Source organism: Lepisma saccharinum, chromosome 24, assembly GCF_977018435.1.
Source record: "Lepisma saccharinum chromosome 24, izLepSacc3.1, whole genome shotgun sequence".
Taxonomy (NCBI): domain Eukaryota; kingdom Metazoa; phylum Arthropoda; class Insecta; order Zygentoma; family Lepismatidae; genus Lepisma; species Lepisma saccharinum.
The window spans coordinates 34,746,829-34,764,633 of record NC_139252.1 but is presented as its reverse complement, the minus strand read 5'-3'; the positions used below and the strand labels follow the sequence as shown (position 1 = coordinate 34,764,633).

Below are 17,805 nucleotides of genomic sequence, written 5' to 3'. Positions count from 1 at the left end.
CATGTAAGTTGGAAGCAAAATCGCAAACAATCTAGTTTACATAATGCTAGAAAGACGCAAGTAAATTCTAATTGCTCTTGTATGAATAGATCTAGTTGTATTTTAAACGAACACAGAGTGCAAACTGAGAATAACATTGATGTTTCCTCGAATAACGCATTTCCTGAAACAACATCAAATATGTTAGGTAGGCCAGAGGACTTCCGCAGTTATGGAGGATATTGTAATTTAAATTACACAAACTATCCTTGCACTTGGTGTTCCGGTTCTACTAATTATACTCAAATTAATCCAGACAGGTCTGATAACACAGCTTCAAGAATGAATAATACACAGAGAGCATTTAATTCTCATAATGATAACGGTGAGTCTAGAAGGAAACCGTTTAATCGTTCTTACCCTTGTACATATTTTGCTTGTAATCAACAGTCACCAAACAGTCATGATAGTGAATTTGTGAATGGAATAGAAAATTGTAATGGTACACATAATTTTCAAGAAGATTGTAATGCAAGACCGAACTCTGATTCTTTGCCCTTGTACATGAGGAAAGATAGACATTTGAAGTTAAATGAATTGTCTTTATTACCAAAGTTCTCAGGTCGAGTTGAAAAGCAATCTGCAAGAGAATACTTGGAACAATTAAACTCAACGTTAGATCTGATAGGAGTGCCTGCTGATAAGCGATTGCAGAGCATTCAGAATTGTTTTACAAATCGAGCAGCTTATTGGTTTAGAACACACAAAAGATATTTCTGTTCTTATACTGATTTCGAAAGTAAGTTTATTCAGCAGTTTGCTTTGCCTGAAATGTTACAGTCACAGTTAGCTGTTTTAAGGAATCAAAAATATGACCAAAATGCACATGGAAGTTTAGAAACCTTTGCACTAAAAACACATTCCACATATTGTAATTTAGTGAACAATCCGAATGATGTTGATGTTTTACAATTGATAATGAGCCAGTTGCCTGATAATGTTGCTAACAATATCGCTTGTCATAGTGTTCAGACGATGGATCAGCTTACGAATATGCTTCGTAAATTAGATGTTATTAGAACTAGTAGGAAAGGACTTATGCATTTACCTGAAGATTTAGATTGCGACAAGTCTAACAAAGGTCTTAAGAAGAATGAACATCAAAGGTTAAATGTACAAGTAAATATTCGACAAGCAAGAAGTACTAGTTCTTCTTCTACTCAAACTCTGCCTTCTGATAATTTGGGTGCCTCTGTTGGAAATAGTTCAGACAATGTAAACCAATCTATGAGTTCAAGATATAATGAAAGTAATGCTACTAATTTTGGAAATTTCCGACGAAATAGAAATCAGATGTTTCCTAGGAATTTTTACAATACTGGCAGGTTTTACCGTAATAATAATAGAAATATCCCGAATGAGAATTCCAGACAAGATAATGGTCTTAATTTTAGGCAGCCTAACTACAGATTTTCTAGGAATGGTTACTATAATAGTAACAGATCTTTGTTTCCCTCTGTTTACGAAAACTGTCCACCACAAAATCGAGATGTGCCAGTGGTGAGTGATACAATGAGGAATCAGCCCAGCAATATGCAAAGTAATATAATGACGAGTACATCTAATACTGGTGTAAATCCTAATTTGACTCAAAATCCAACTTCTGGTGTTCAGTCTTTACAATTTAATGATGCTAGGCAACAGCAGTTGGAAAGGCAGTCTACTTTAAATTAAAGTGGCAGTCGGAAGAGCCTCTTTCCCTCTGCACCACCTACAAGAGGCACAAGGAAGAGTCAAATGATTTATTTAATGTTTGTGATGCTATGCAATTTTCGAATGAAAATGCATTAAGTAACTTGCAAATTAATTTTTTGTTAGAATGGTTTGAGGAAGAACCTGACTGGGTTATTAACGATGAAGACATCCCTGTACCTTTAACAGAAGTTCCAATTGTACATGGAATTATATGTCAATTGCCTATCATTTGTATAATAGATTGTGGTAGCCAAGCAAATGTTATGAATTATGAGGTCTGGTGTAAGATATCATCATGTATTGGTAATCTTACGTTGGACAAGGTGGATGACATTAGATTATGTGGATTTGCTGGAAATAAAAAGTGCAAAATTGTCGGTTGTAAGACGATAAATATTCAGATTGACTGCGAATACTTTCCAATGGAATTTTTCATTTTAAAGGAACTTAATGCAGACATTATTTTAGGTGTTCCTTTCTTACGAAAGTACAAGGCAATTGTGGATTTTAGGAATCAGAATATAAGTTTAATAACTTCATCAGGAAAGCAAGTGTGTACAACATTAGATAATAAGAATTCTAGTACGATAAGTGTTGAATCTGACAAGCTTGTATCTGATGTCAAGCACGATACTGACATAACTGAGAATAAATTCCAGTCATGTAGAATGTTAAAATATGTACATATGTTAGATATTGAAACAAATTATATGCCTTCCCAGAGGGATATTCACGAGAAAGTTTTTGCAATTGAAGATATCGGTGACTCACAGAAACGTGATTTATTTTCACTCTTATGGAATTATCACGAACAATTTTCTGACAAACCAAGACATGCCAAGGTAGAACATTTTTGCATAGTTTTTGCTTCCTGCATGAGAGCACAATACGCTCTCGTATTGTCCGTATATGCTAAATTGAACGAAAGGAGTGCTAATGGAACCAAACCTAACAGGCCTAACCTAACCTAGTAGGCATACCTCGTCCCCGTGATGGTTTGTGGGGCTATCGTGAATTTTTGGGCTAACGTCAATGGTTTCTCTGGCTCAAGGAACGATCAACGGTAAGCTATCGCCATGTTGTGTGTGGAAATAAACAAGACCAGTAAGTACTCGTAAATGTAAGAAATATACATTACTTTCCTAACAAATTAAATTATTTCACCTAAATAAGTGTTCCGGAATGCAGAATAGTACGTTAGCAATGTAAAAAAGTGCGAAAGAAATGATTCCCAGGTGTCTCAGGTACAGTAAAGTAGTACCAACATGACCAACCTAGCCTATTCATGCAAGGACATAGGAGCACAATGGAAAAAAAATTAATTAAGTATTCAGAAAACCTGTTCAGTGTATGCTTATATGCACCCATAGAATCTGATTCAAGTAGATACACAGATGATATTGGGATTACACAACTAAAAGTTCGGCCTGAAAAAACAATCTAAGTTACAAAAATAAAAGAATATAACAACAATGCCAATGTTTCCTCATACTCACTAGAATGTTGCGTAACAGTTTCATAGATCGGAGACACATTAAAATCGCATATTTTGTGTTTTGCATGGTTCGTACTTACCAATTGTGTATTGCGGAACATAGTACAAGGTGCCATTATGCTCTTTACATGAAAACACATGCAATTTTTCACATTCTGAGTGCTTTTTTCTATTCCTTTTTTCACTTCCGGAACACACAATATGGCGCCACATCTTGACTCACGTTGTGGGTATGCAGTGTTTCAACCTTCACCGAAAAATACCTACTATCGTCACTGGTGGAAATTATACATTATGCACGGGTAGCTGACGGATAGCCCCACGAACCATTTCCAATAAGGTTAGGTTAGGTTACGTTAGGCGAGCATAGTAAAAAAAAAAAAGGGAGGGGTTGAAACACGGACAGGGACTTACGTCACCAAACGTACGCAGCATCCGGTTGTCGTAGGTAAAGCAAATGAAGCAATGGCAATTGTGCGTCGGTGAGATATTTCTCTTGAAAAATACATGATTTCCCGTTCAATAAAAGAAAATACCTCGACGAACGTTGTCAACCTTGGAGAAACTCCTTTCCGTAAGTAGTTTGTGTAAAATTGAAGAAATGTGTCTCCGATGTATGAAACTGTTACCGAATGTTGTTTAACGGTACTTGTTTACTATCCTTCGGGCACATTTATTTATTTTTACAGAAGAAACTACTTTCCGTAATAAGTTCCTGTAGCATTGTCGAACATTGGGAAGGTGTTTTGTGTGATGTGGGAATGTTTCATAGCTGAAATTCATGTTGTTCGTTGAAAATTATTTCTCCGACGAAGAATAGCTAGCCCCACGAACCACTGGCACGTGGATAGGTTAGTTCTGTTAGGTTAGGAAACATAGTTAAAATTTGGTGTCGTGTTAGTATCAGGATCTAGAAATTGGAAATAATTGCGAACCATTGGTGCATGGTTAGGTTAGTTCGTCTCAGGCAAGCGAAAAGGCCTATCAGAAAGACATACTGGTAATGTGAGAAATTGCAATTAATTTCATCAAAACAACGTTGATACACCTTCAGGAATGTTCCGCGAAGCAGATACGTAAGTACGAATGTCAAAAATTGACGAAACGAAAAAATTAGAGGTGTCCGAAGGATAGTAAATTTTCACCAACATTTTAAACTCAAAATGTATGTGAGGCAATGAATGAGCTGTAACATGTTCATTAATACATTGAACACTACTATCAAGTGTGTGGAGGAAGGATATCAATATCTCTTGTGACATCAATAAACAAATTAATTCTGATTGCTTTAAATTGTTGCATGCGTTTTTATGTACTAATGGTAAAATTTATCTACACTACCTCGATTGCATTTTAGGAAGCATGTTCATAATCCAGAGGATAACTTAGTGGAATTCTAATGAAAACATGATCAAATATTTATTTAAATACAGATTGGCACATTATAAAATGAACTAACATGTTTCTACAGCTATTTTACCACCTCACAGTGAAATCATACTGAATGAAGATTTTAATTCTCTTTTCACCGCCAAAATTGTGGAATGTTAAAGCAACTGCAGGGTCCAGTAGATCACTGTCCACATTCTGTTCGTACGCACTTTATTATTTTTTTTTTTTAAAGATTGGATGTCGGAATATTAGGACCGGCTAAGATAAATTGTACAAAGTATGTTATAGTACATCAAATGAAACACATTTTCGCAGATTTAGACTTACGGATAAAATATAAATAATACTAAATCACTTCACTTTTAATCGACACAAAATCACAAATAAAACCAAAATGATTGCCTCTAATTTCATTACTTTTTTAGTAACTTTTGTTCACAATTAGCTGTCAGATCTAAAAGAATGTAGTAGCTCAGTCAACGCACAACGTTCTGATATCATGTCATGCATCTTCATTACAAAAACAAACATTAAACACAAAATTATACAAGTAATAAGAAAATAATCAAAAATTCACTCACCATTTTCGACACCCAGCTTGTCACAGGTATTGTTTCCCTTCGATCATTGATTTTTAGAACGTAAGATGGCAGCACAATGCAGATCTTACCGATCCTACCTTTGTATTTTGTAAACATGAAATGGTGATGTGAATTGTCCATGATGGAGATGTAATGTACAAATTTTCGAACATTTTTAAATTTTTACCCCGCCCTTGTGCCTCTTCAGAATAATCGCGAGTGTGAGGAATGATAGAAAATTATATTAAATTGATGACGAGACTCTCACGAACTAACACTCATGCGCAAGACCACTGACATACGCAGGTGTTTTTTTCGGTAGGGGCTGGAATTGTACGTACAGTGGGATCCATGAGTATTACCCTGAAAATTTTCCATGACTATTTTTATTAATTTTTTTCTTACATCCTATGTGTTTTTAAGATATGCATTTTTATGTATGCTGGTGCAGAAGTTGTCAACAGCTTGTTTTGAGTTTTCTTTTAATTCCTGAAGCTCTTATTGGGTCAAATAAAGTGCACGAACATGGTGATGGACAATTTGCACGGTAATACTCATGGATCCCACTGTACAAGTGGATAGTAGCTTCATAGACCAATGTATACATCGGTATGGTAACATAGCTGCTTTCGGGGCGGTGGAATAACCGCGAAAGGGATTAAACGCGAAACGGACTAAGCGCGAAAGAGCACAACCGCGAAACGTAACACAGGATTAAAAACGCGAAACGGAACAAGCGCGACCGGAATAAACGCGAAAGAAACAACCGCGAAACGGATTAAGCGAGAAACGAAAATTAAAAACAGGAATAAGCTCGAAAGGAACAACCGCGAAACCAAAATTGAACACAGGAATAACCGCGAAAGGGAATAAGCGCGAAACCAAAATTAAGCACAGGAATAAAAGCGAAACGGATTATAATCGAGAAACTAAAATTAAAAACCGGATTACGTGCGAATGGAACAACCGCGAAACGGATTAATCGCGAAACCAAAATTGAACACAGGAATAAGCGCGAAACGGATTAATCGCGAAACCAAAATTGAACACCGGAATAAGCGCGAAAGGAACTTGTTTGCTTTATATCTTTCACTTTCCTTTATTTCTCCCTCATTCTTTCTCTTCATTCTGTTTCGATAGGCGTGCACACGGAGGGGGGTGCAAGAGAGGGCAGTTGTCATCCCTAATAATTACTCTCACTTAGAAATTTAGTGTAGAGGAATCTTATTATCGTTATTAAACAACTTCTTACTCTCTACAAAATTGTATCTCCAAGCCGACGAATGTTCGATGCAGCTACAGAGGAGGAGGAAGGTGCACTATTGCCTATGAAATTGAACTATCCAACTTCGTTCTAGCAAATTTCTTGGTATTAACATTCCCACCCACTTTATTTATTTGTTGTTCAGTAGCTGCGATTGGGTGACAAAAAGTGGGGAACGGGCAACGGCAATTTATTTTTTCTTTGTAGGCAATGCTTAGCATTAAGAGGCCATAGTGTGGGGGGAAGTGGGGGGCAACTGCCCCCACGCCCCCCTGATCGCCGTCACTGTTGGAATGAATTAATTATGTTTTAAATTTGCTGGGCAAAATCATGTTTTTATGTAAATTAGTCTCTGAACCACAAAGAAGGGGAAATAAAGGAGACAAGGAACATTGGTGCCACGGAAGTTTGAATTCTAATGCAGTGATTTTCTGCGGGCCTGGACATATTTTGTATACGTCCCTGTTCCATACCAATGAATGCAATAAAACTGATATGAAGTGACGTTTTTCTTTCTCCGATTGAACTTTCATCAAGGCTTTTGCCCCCCCCCCCTCCCCACCAATCAGAGGTCCTGCGTACGCCTATGATAGGCTACGGAAGCCAATATGTAAACATCACACACTCAATAAGCATCTTCAGTGCTTCTAGCCAAGGTGCGAAATCATTTAAGTCTGGTGGGGGGAGAAAGATCTTAATCTACAAACCCCCGTCCCCACAAACATACATATAAATTACACGATATACATATTTATAATGTTATTAATAGTACAAATAAATTACTAAATTAAAAATATATAATTATTAATTAAAAATTAAATACATTTGATTGATTGATTGAGTTCGAGTTTTAAGTCCACTTTATGCACAGTAAGGCTAATCGGGACTGGACCTGCAGTTTAAAGTGGGAGCCGAACCACTATGTGCCTCCATTAAATAAATTTGTTACTTTTAAATATATTGATATTATAAAGTACGCAGTAAACGACGTCCTTTAGCTACTAACTGGTTAAAGATGTTAATAAATTATGAAATAGTTGAAGTGGTTTTATTATGTGTACGTTTTTTTTTTTAGTTTTTGCTTTATGTTAATATAAAACAATTAGATTTCATAGTTATTATTGTTTTGCATTCTTGTTTTACTTTTATTGTACGTATTGATGTAGATTTGTTAATGATCTCTTGAGAGAGAAAAAGCATTGAACACTCACAACTACAATAATTTGTGTATGTATTCGATATTTTCTTAGTACAGTATAAAAGTAATTGTTTATCTTTTGTTTGTTTTAACCAAAACTCTCCGCCCCGAAATTTTTTTGTGGGAGGGATTTTTGAGGCCAATATTGTTGGTGGGGGGAAATCTCCCCCGTCCTCCCCCCAGGATTTCGCACCCTCATTCTAGCTATCCCACATTCTTTCATTCTCTTCTTTCTCTCTCTCTTTTTTCATCCTTTCTCTCTTATTGATTTTCTTGTCCGCTCTTTACAATCTCTTTGTATTTCCTCTGACATTATCCTATATTTTCACTCTCATTCTGATTTCTTTCCTCTTTATCTTTCTCTGGTCCTCTCTTCCGTTACCTTTCTATATACGTCTTTCCCTCCCTTTCTCTCTCGTTCTCTTCCTATCTCATTGTTTCACTGTTTCTTATTCTGTCTCCATCTTTCCTTTAGAACTATCCTCTGATTCTATTCCGCCATATCTCTGGTATATGTGTTTCAGTGTAACGTAGTATGAAGCCAGAACAGTGGCAAGTCCAGAAAAGAGTGACTTTCTCGGAACCGACATATATTTTAACATATGTTAGTGTCGTCTTATGTAATATATACATACATATACATATTAACATATACATACATACATACATATAAGAACTGAGTTGATTTCCATGATCTACATATTAATGATCGTTTTGCAGAAATAGGGTTTCTGTGCTCAAATGGATATTATTATTGTACTCCATTATTATCATAATCCCCCCTACTGCCGCAGCATATTAAGCGGTGAAATATGCTGCAGAAAAATAACAGGAGAAACACATGCTCGAGAATCAAACCATCCCAGTTAAACTTGTGAAGGGTGAGGAGAACATTGACAACAGGGTGGGGCATTCGTGGATACGCGCCTGAGGTACCCAGGTTCGAATCCTGGTTAAGGCGTGGTTGTAATCAAGCTGAGTTTGATGTTGCAATGCATCGTTAACATATCTAAATACGTATTTCCATTCAAGTTTTCGTGTCTTAAGATTCGGCTGTACAGTGGGATCCATGAGTATTACCATGGATTCGTGGATACGCGCCTGAGGTACCCAGGTTCGAATCCTGGTTAAGGCGTGGTTGTAATCAAGCTGAGTTTGATGTTGCAATGCATCGTTAACATATTTAAATACGTCAAGTTTTCGTGTCTTAAGATTCGGCTGTACAGTGGGATCCATGAGTATTATCATGCAAATTATCCATCACCATTCTCGTGCACTTTATTTGACCCAATAAGAGCTTCAGGAATTAAAAGAAAACTCAAAACAAGCTGTTTACAACATCTTCATCAGCATACATAAAAATCCATCACTTAAAAACACATAGGATGTAAGAAAAAATGTAAATAGTCACAGACAATTTGCCAAGCAATACGTACTAGTGGATCCCACTGTACCTTTCGCCGACGCCAGCGAAGACGATTTCGAAATTTTCTCTCGTTTCGAAAAACGGCTATGATATTACAAATTCTTAAAAATTACATCTCCTTAGAATTCCTTCTAAACATTCGTCTGTCGCCATATTCGTAATAGTTTAATTCGCGATTAAAATTATCCAATATGCCATCTGGTGAGATTTTCAGGAACCACTCCACGTAGTGCACTTCGCTGCGCTTCCCCGTGTTGAAGCCGTTCAAAGATGTAGCTTATACTATTCAGTTTTTTGCTCTAAATCGTTTTCTGAATCAGGACAAGTAAAAAGCTTATATGTGTTTTCCACCCCGAGGAATCAACAAAATGAAATGTTTAAATAAATCAGGGAAAACAGAACTGATTGACAAGATTGGCATAACTGAATCTTTCGGAAAGATGATTTTATTGCCATGAAAGTAAGTTCTAAATTGTTCTTTATGAATATAACATTTTTTTTTCGAAAACAATGTATTATGTATGTAATTTTTGAACAGGTGCAAGTCGATTAAGTGCGAAGATGAAAAAAGTTTGAGAATTATTTAATGTCCGTAATCATAAAGGTAAGTCAGAAAAACATAATTTACATGCTAATGTTGCTGTTTCATTCAGTAAGTCAATTTTCAGTGAAGACTGAAGATAGCCTCAATGAAATTGTTGTTATTGTTATTATTATTATTATCATTATCCGGTGTTGTTATTAAACCAGCCTGCCTCTTTTGGTAAAAAAAAACTGCAACGGCATGTTTACATTTATTTCCTGCCCAAGCTTTGCAATACAGGTGAATTGCTTTATTTTCAAATCATTTCTGAGAGCCCCAGTTAGGCAGTTACAACCGAGATGCAACAGTGCAGATGAAACAGCATTGCTTTGAAGAACCAGTGCGTATACATTAGTTTCGTCTGCGTTTTCCGTATTATTTTTTATTATCAAAATTAAATGCTTCGGTCTCAGCACAGCTTCACCTTTGTTATAGTTCCTGGAATTCACATCTCATTCGCAATATTTAAATATAACGCGTAATTTAAACGTTTCTTCCATACCAGCAATGACAACACGCTGCTATTACGTACTACTACTTAATGTAAACAAAGATCTATCCTACGTAGAGCGGCCATATTGGAAGCGACGCTAGCGCTCAGGTGGTAATTTTAATCGCGAATAAGCTGAGTCAATAAAAGTTGGCAATTCGAAATGCATAACTCAATATTTACTAGCCAGTTTTGTCCACCAAAATTCCATGCTTCTATTTCCATTAGTTTCTGAATAAGCTATAATTGACACGGATAGTTATGGGGAAAGCATAAAACCACAGAAACTAATTATAATACGTTTATCTGTGGTAAAACTGCGTGCGTCAATGAACGCTGGCAGAAAGACGTGGGCAGCAGAGTAAATGGCAGGGGGACGTCAGTGTCATTTCATATTTGAGTTGGCTTCCTTCCACCAATGGAAATAGCAGTGCCAGGCTTAAAACTTAGGAAGCAGATGCCAAGGGTGTAAACACTGGCTACGCATCATTGAGACTTACAGTATTTTGGGCCAAAAATCATTTGCAAGCATCTGGGAAGGAAAGATCCGTGGGAAGCGCGCCACTAGAATGCACAACCAGGCCACAATCCTATTATTAGGGATGTGAAGTTTTAGTTTTATTTTCTCCTAAATTTCGATGTTATTTTTTATTGCAATTCGGTGTTATTTTTCGCGGTTTAGGGCAAAATTCGGTGTTACTTTTACATGCAATTTTACTGTTTCTTTTATGCTTAAGATTTTCACATTGTTTTAGTTCTGGGAAATTGAGACAAATTTTAGTAATGACAAAAAAAAAATTATGGCTTACCTTTGTGAGAAATGACCAAATTTCTTCCATTTGGAAAACTATTTCATCTCATTACCCACTAAATATGAAATGTTTATTGAATGATCACACCCAAATCTTTGAGCACAATCATACACATCACATTTTCCTAACAATGCCAAAAAATCCCTCTGCGACCTTAAAATACCTACCATCTTGTGTACACACATACACAACAGGTGCTTCTCCCTGACAATTTTCCCGTTCCAACGAAATTCCCCTCCGAGCGAATTCTATTTCAGGACGAGGTTAAATACTGTCAGCCATGTCTGCGCCAAACTGCAATAAATGAAGCGTCACAATCTCTTTTGAATCGAAATAATCACCAGCTAGACAAACAAATGACAGAATAGCGCTGCAGGTAGTTCCTTTTGAACAGAAGAAGTGCTATCCTAATTTTATATTGCATATTTCGCGGCGTTTTTCGCGTTAAAGTGTAAAATTTGGTGCTATACTGAAAACAAGGACATTATTCGGGTTATTTCGCGTTTCCGGAACACCGAAAACTTGCCTCCTTTATCCACCCAAATACATTTTAAACACTTCATTTTGCTTTCCTCAACTTCTCGGTGTTATCGTTAAAACGTATGGCTTCCCGATGGCGCAGTTGTGGCGTCGTCGCCTTGTAATCAAGGGGTCCCGGGTTCGATACCCGGTGGAGGCACATAGTGGTTCGGATCCCACTTTAAAAACTGTAGGTCCAGTCTCGATTAGCCTTACTCTGCATAAAGTGGACTTAAAACTCCAATTCAATCAATCAATCAGTATCGTTAAAACAAAAATTTCACGTCCCTACCTATTATCTATCTATTTACCAATCATGGCTTCAGGTCCACATTACTTGTACAGTGTATGCCAATCTCCTCACGATCCTTTTCTGGGGTCTTCTTGCTGTCGCCTTGTTATCAAGCTCAGTTCGATCCCGTTGAAGGCACATTGTACAGAGGTTCAGATTACACTACCAGTTCCAGTTAATCTATCTGTGCATAAAGTGGGCTTACAATAAACTTCGACAAACTTTTTATATTTACTTTGTATCAGTGTATGCGGGGGGGAGATTGTGGCGCGGAAATCCCCCTCGTCATTTGGGCAACCCACCCACATTGCCAGCTCCAGCAGGCAAAATAATCTTGGTGATGGCGTTTTATTCCAAATTCACGATTTTGATTCGATTAAATCTGGATGTAAAATATACTCTGTGCCTGCTATCTCTGGAGGAAGCTAGCGAAAATTAGTCTCTGCGCAAGTAGTTACGCGAGACGGTTCCACCAATGAACATGTGAGAGGGAATGGGATTGCATGGAGGAGGGAAAAGCGACTGCAGTTACCATTGCAGCAACTTGTACGGAATCACTCTGCCTATTCGATTTCCCCCCTTTCCTGCCGATATACGCGACCTTGCTCCAGAGGTAGCCGGGACAGAGTATAGAAAAGACTGGGGGTTCGTTGTGTTGACCACACGTCACCCCGTAACTGGTTGGATGATCTGCAGGTAAGTGTTATGTCGGCAGTCGGTAGGTAGATACTGGCCCTCACGGGTTTTGTGCCACGATTTATTATAGGGATTCATCAAGAATGTTTAATCTGAGGGCGTAATGACAGTTTCGGAAGGGGGTGGAATGGCGAATTTTGCACCAAAACGAGCGCAAATCAAGTCTCTATGATAAAATTGGAGGTTATTCCCAGATTCTTTTTGCAAAAACGCCACTGTTTCTTAGATAAACTCCGAATGCCTTTAAGCCAATTAATATTTCCGGCGTGTTAATCTTGCATGGTATGTAATATCGCATCAAACAAGAATCGTAAACGTACTTCAACAATCAAGCCAGGCCAGGAAGTTATAGCTAGATTTGACAACCGGAAACGACGTCATATATAGGTGAAAGTTTCTAAAATCTCCCTCTGTGCTTGTATGATGTAGTAAATAAATTAACGAACACAGAAGAGGTAGAGCGTTTGAAAGGCTGCAATTGAACGCGAAATTTTGCCTTACTATTTCTGTTGGTCAGGGATGGTGTCGGGAACTTGTAAAAATTTAGACGAAACCTAGTCTTAGTAAGTTTCAGAGATTCTCGGTATCGTTCGAGATTTTGAGGAGATATTTGAAAAAAAAAATACCCAAACCAAAGTGGCTTCACTGATTGATTGAGTTGGTGTTTTAAGTCCACTTTATGCACAATAAGATGTTTTTTGGCCTTTCCAAAGAATCCAATTAACAGCTTGATGCATTTTTGCATATCATTTGCAAGGGTAAGGCCAAAATGCATCTTATGATACAAGTAAACATTTATTTCTATTAGTGCATCAATTGATTCGTTTTTCTATGCACCTTCCTTCACCTTTCTCGAAGGCGTACTTAAACATTTGGTCTGAGCTAGAGACTTGATGCATTTTTTTTCAGCTGAGGCATTTACTTTTTATGTGTTCCATGGCATTCATTATTTTATTTTAGAAGCATCATTTTTACATTCTACAATTCTCATGATTCATGGATAGCTGTATCGTTCAGTCATCATTAAAAGCAACATGCGCCTATGTATTTTTAAGTAATTTATTTTGTAGAAGTTTAAACTGCTGCTTCGATCAGCTTCTTGAATATACCTTGGTAAATCTATTTTTAAAATGAGGTCTCTTTGTTGCTTCACACTTATTGTAATGTCATAAAGTGCTGATAAGATTTCTTGTAAGTATCGGTCTAAGAAATGGAATTATACACATCTCGTAAGTCTATAATAAATCTCAAATAAGATAAAATGTATAGCTCTCTACTGGCTTTAGACATGGTGCAGTGATTATGTACTTAAAAATTTTCAGAAATAAAATATTTAGCTTGGAGTTAGCACTATTGCTATTAATATGTTATTTTCAGTGCCTTGTGGTTTATTTACCTCTAATTCCAGGACATGTACAAAATTATCAAATTTTAATGTGCGTTATTCAATACGAATGACAAAGGTAAAAAACATGGCGGGCGAATGCTTCCTTTTTCTGGTTCTTTGAGCTTTGTCAACCCGTCTCTCTCCATCACAGAACCCAAAACGTGTCAATTGACACATATATTTTGATTTCAATAACACGTTAACATGCATAAACTACAAATGATGGACCATTTACTGTGTCAAAATACACATAGGAATGTATTAAAGGGCATTTTTATCAGATGAAGTTCCATTTGATGCACTAAAATGCATCAATTTGGAAGATCAGAGATCATTTCGAAGATAATAAAATTACACATTTAGCTGTGTCAATTGATGCATTAAAAGTGAAAGTTTGTTATCTTCAAAATGATCTTGTCTGATCTTCCAAATTGATGCATTTTAGTGCATCACATGGAACTTCGTCTGATAAAAATACCCTTTAATACATTCCAATGTGTATTTTGACACACTAAAAGGTGCATCATTTGTAGTTTATGCACGTTAACGTGATATTGAAATCAAAATATAGCCTATGTGTCAATTGACACGTTTTGGGTTCTGTGTCATTTTAGGGAGTCATGCAACTTTAAAACTTACCTTTAAACCTGGATAATGTTTTGAAAATGAAAGCTTAACAAAGATATTAAGACCGAATTGAGATGAAACAATTGGTGAGTGAAGAATGTTACGGGATGGCGGGGCATGTAGAACGCATGGACGAAGGCAGAAAATTGATGGATTGCTATAGTTTACCTTACTTCGCCTTCCTACCACATTAGACTTGATTGATTGAGTTGGTGTTTTAAGTCCACTTTATGCACAGTAAGGCTAATCGGGACTGGATCTACAGTTTGAAGTGGGATCTGAACCACTCCACCGGGAATCGAAGCCTGGACCTCTTGATTACAAGGCTACGACGCAACCACTGCACCATAGCGGAGGATAACCACTACGCCGCGGAAGTCGGTCAGGGCAGTTTTGTTGGGAAACCTAACGGTAGGAGACCTGTATGAAGATCTAAAAGAAATTGGTAAGAATGGTGAATAGTGGATTTGCCTTGCCCAGGATAGGGAAATATGGAATATGCATATTTTTCTCCAAACATTATCCATCGTGTTTTAAAAAAATCCAGATATTTTGTTAATTTTATTTTAAGGTGCCTGGTGTTAATGAATTATGTTCAGTGGAGTTTTGATGTCAGTAAAAGAAGTGTAATACAAGGTCAACTGCAATGCTTCTAAGGAGTACATTGTATTTTCCCAAAAATTCGCAACCAGGAGGAGGATGCAAGTATGCTGAGGGGGAAATTCCCCTCACTCTCCTTTTCAAATTCAACCCTGTGAATGATTGATATAGCTGTGGCTGTTAGAAAATAGGTAAGCGCAATCTTACTGCTGATGAAAGTAGCATCATGATGCATCAGCATAAAAACTGCATGCGTCAGTTAGGAGATGTGCACTACAAGGCATTTGAAAAACAATCTAATCTCTTCCGTTACTCAGTTCATGGGCGAAACTTGGGACCTAATTTTGAGGGAGGCAGAATCAAACTGGACCTATTTTTTAGGTGGCAGAATCAAACTTGGGCCTAATTTTGACGGGGCAGAATCAGACTTGGGGCCTAATTTTGACGGGCGAGAATTAAACTTGGGGCCTAATTTTGACGGGGGCAGAATCAGACTTGGGGCCTAATTTTGACGGGCGAGAATCAGACTTGGGGCCTAATTTTGACGGGGGCAGAATCAGACTTGGGGCCTAATTTTGAAGAGGCAGAATCAAACTTGGGGCCTAATTTTGACGGGCCAGAATCAGACTTGGGGCCTAATTTTGACGGGGTAGAATCAGACTTGGGGTAGAATCAGACTTGGGGCCTAATTTGACGGGGCAGAATCAGACTTGGGGCCTAATTTTGAGGGGTTAGAATCAAACCTGGGGCTTAACTTTGTGGGAAGAGACTCGAAAGGTTTTCCATCCCATAAAAATAGCGTCCAGTATTATAATAAGTAACTGTGACGTTTGTGAAATCACAAATATTACTCTTTATTACTTTCCTCCTCAGGCCCCCAAACTTGTAAATTTTAATAAACCTAAATTTATTTTGGGGGGCAAGTGTCCCCCTTACCCCGCCAAGTTACGCCTATGACTCAGCTCTTGATATGGTTACTAGTTGTCTTTTCCCAACTGCACCGAGCTTGGCGCTGGGATAGGGAGGTTCGAAAAAAGTTGTGTGTGTTCGTTCTACATTTGGAGAATAACATATTTGCACATCTTTCACCTGAAAAAAGCCCCAGAATAATAATCCCTATGATTCTAATAGAATCTGTAAAAAGGTTTGACATTAGTTCGGTATCAAATTAAAGATATTAACTGTTCAGAGTTTTATAGTTATTTAAATTCACAGCACAAACACTATTGAATTCTTTTCTTACACAAATATACATTCATTCCGTGTGTCTAATGCGAAAAATTACTTTATTCGCCGTCGATTTCGGTGACTTACTGTTACCATTCACTAAAGGTTATTGATTGACAATGTCAAGATTTTACACAAGGTTTTCCTTATATATATATATATATATATAAAATGTGTTATACACAGCATTGGCATGAATTACGAAGGTAGGTGAAACACGATAATACCTGTCAAGAGATACAGACCTAAGCCACATCAGAAATGGATAATTTTACGGTATATGTAAAAATGTAAGATCAGTTCTAATCCAAGCTTCTTCTGTCTGAGTAATTATAAAACAAATGTTAGTATATGAGGACTGTAGAATTCGTTTCTCTGACCATGATAAAGTTGAGTGCACATATTACAAGGAAAAATAGCTAATGTGCCAAGTTAGTAATTTAAATTTGAAACGTAACTTTTCATGTGTTCCAGATGAGGGTTACGCTATTATTTCTCTTATTGTGTTGTTTTTGTTATTACTCTGCCACAATACAATGGCTACATAAATTGACACTACTGACCAAAAATTCAGCCCCGTGGCGAAGTGGTCAGTTTAACCTGTACGAAACCAGAGTTCCAAGGTTCGAATCATGTTAAGGTATGATCAATACTTACTACCGTAATTAAATGACAAAAATAGAAACTACTGACCAATTATTAAAAAAATATGTTTTCCCCAAGTTAACAGTCTCAGTTACACTTTATTTCCAGTATACTAAACTGGCCAAAAATGTTAACACAAGTAGTTTAATCCTTGTAATAGCAATTCTCTTGTAACACCAAGGAACGGAAATCAAACATCTCCGAGTTTGGGGTATCTACACAAAGCTGATCGTCAAAATACTCTGATGTGCAAGATGTACCGGTAGCATGCCAGTCAATGCAATACTCATGGAAATCCAGACTAGTTACCCACTCTAGAAGCCTGTCAACATCTTCATCTGCTACGAAATCAATGCCTTTGTCTACAGCATTGTTTGCCAACTTAGTCACAGCGCTCCTCAACATGTCCTCGCTTCTTGGCGAAGTCGAAGATTGGCGTCGACCCAGGTCGTACATCTTCTTCATCCACTCTATCCTCTTCTGTTTTCGCCACATTTTCCGATGTAATTCACGTTCTTCATGTTGCCAATGAAACTGACATGTCTTCCTTTGTTTCACACTCACTTTTGGTTTTTCAAGAGGCGTAGTAGAGCTTCCATAATACCTCCAATCATTATTCTCTATCCTAGAATACCACTGTTCCTCGCTACTTCCATCTGTGAATGTTTGCCTATCTGGCTTCAGGGCATACATTTTTGGGCTGGTGGCGCCAACGTCTACAACAGGTTTACATGTAAAGATTTTATACAGAATTATAGGTGGAAAACCTTCCCCACCCAGCCTAAAACGAACAAAAGTCCCACTGGCTGCGTCCAATAGCTCTGCTTCCTTAGGATT

General features: G+C 37.4%; 1 protein-coding gene across 1 annotated transcript in view; it reads right to left on the bottom strand.

Moving 5' to 3' along the window:
• LOC145978334 (uncharacterized) overlaps positions 1–5,257 on the bottom strand; it is a 278,099-nt gene extending 272,842 nt beyond the window's left edge. The window contains exon 1 of the mRNA XM_083110912.1: positions 5,203–5,257. The gene's annotated coding sequence lies outside the window, so the exon portion shown is untranslated. The remainder of the gene's footprint in view (positions 1–5,202) is intronic.
• Between the last annotated feature and the right edge of the window lie 12,548 nt (positions 5,258–17,805).